The sequence below is a fragment of the Gossypium hirsutum genome, chromosome D11, assembly GCF_007990345.1.
Source record: "Gossypium hirsutum isolate 1008001.06 chromosome D11, Gossypium_hirsutum_v2.1, whole genome shotgun sequence".
Lineage (NCBI taxonomy): Eukaryota > Viridiplantae > Streptophyta > Magnoliopsida > Malvales > Malvaceae > Gossypium > Gossypium hirsutum.
Window position 1 is genome coordinate 48,264,703 of NC_053447.1, and position 1,090 is coordinate 48,265,792.

The 1,090-nt window shown below is 40.3% G+C and overlaps 1 non-coding gene across 1 annotated transcript; it reads left to right on the forward strand.

The window, feature by feature from the left end:
• The first annotated feature begins 285 nt into the window (after window positions 1-285).
• LOC121223834 (small nucleolar RNA R71) lies at window positions 286-390 on the forward strand. Its single transcript, XR_005921300.1, has one exon. It is a non-coding gene; the product is annotated as a small nucleolar RNA R71 (small nucleolar RNA).
• The last annotated feature ends 700 nt before the right edge of the window (window positions 391-1,090 follow it).

Genomic DNA, 1,090 nt, shown 5'->3' on the forward strand with positions numbered 1-1,090 from the left:
CTGTTAGACCCATTAGTGGTAAGATTCTTAAGCATTGAGGATATTGAAGATACCTGAGATGCAAGTGAAGTGAGAGCATCCACTTCATGTATTCCAGCGACTCGTCTTCCTGACGTTGCTTGATTGGTTGTCCATTGATAATTGTTGCTGACAATCCTCTCAATAATTTCATAAGCCTCATTATAAGACTTAGAAAGGAGAGCACCATTAGCAAAGGCATCCACTGCCATCCTTGTGTGAGCGTTAAGACCATTATAGAATGTCTCAAGTTGAATGCAATGTGGGATTCCATGATGAGGGCACTTTCGTAATAACTCTTTACCTTTCCCATGCCTCATACAGGGACTCATCATCCATTTGTTGGAAGGTAGTGATCTCATTTCTCAACTTGGCATTCTTGCTAGGTGGGAAATACTTCATGAGGAATCTCTCAGCTAACTCTTGCCATGTAGAAATGGAGTTCGGTGGCAATGAGTTCAACCAAGCACGAGCTCTGTCCCTTAGCGAATATGGGAACAACTTCAGTCGTAATGCATCTTCGGGTACTCTGGCTAACTTGAAAGAATCGCTCACTTCCATAAATAGTCTTAAGTGAAGATGAGGATTTTCAGTAGGCATTCCACTGAATAGGCTTACTGCCTGAGGCATCTGGAACATGACTGGCTTTAGCTCGAATTATTGTGCCTCAATTTCGGGTCTCCTAATACCTGGATTACGATCGTTAAATACTGGCACAACATACTGTCGTAAAGCTCTATCCCTATCATCAACAATAAGGATAAGATTCTGAGCAAGGTTTGCTCCATTTCCTTGATTCATATTCTCAAAGTTTATCTCTTCGGTCCTTCTCTGGTTCACTTGTCTTCTTTGCTGTCGAAAGGTTCGTTCTATTTCAGGGTCCACATGGAGTAAGTCGATAATCTGGTCAATACTCATAAACACCTAAAATAATCACAGAAAAATTAAGTAAGTAAAGATTTAAACAGAAAAATAAATAAACCAAAATGTAAAAACAGATTCACCAATGATTGCTTTTTTTTAAGACAGTCCCCCGGCAACGGTGCCAAAAACATGGAATGACGAAAATGTG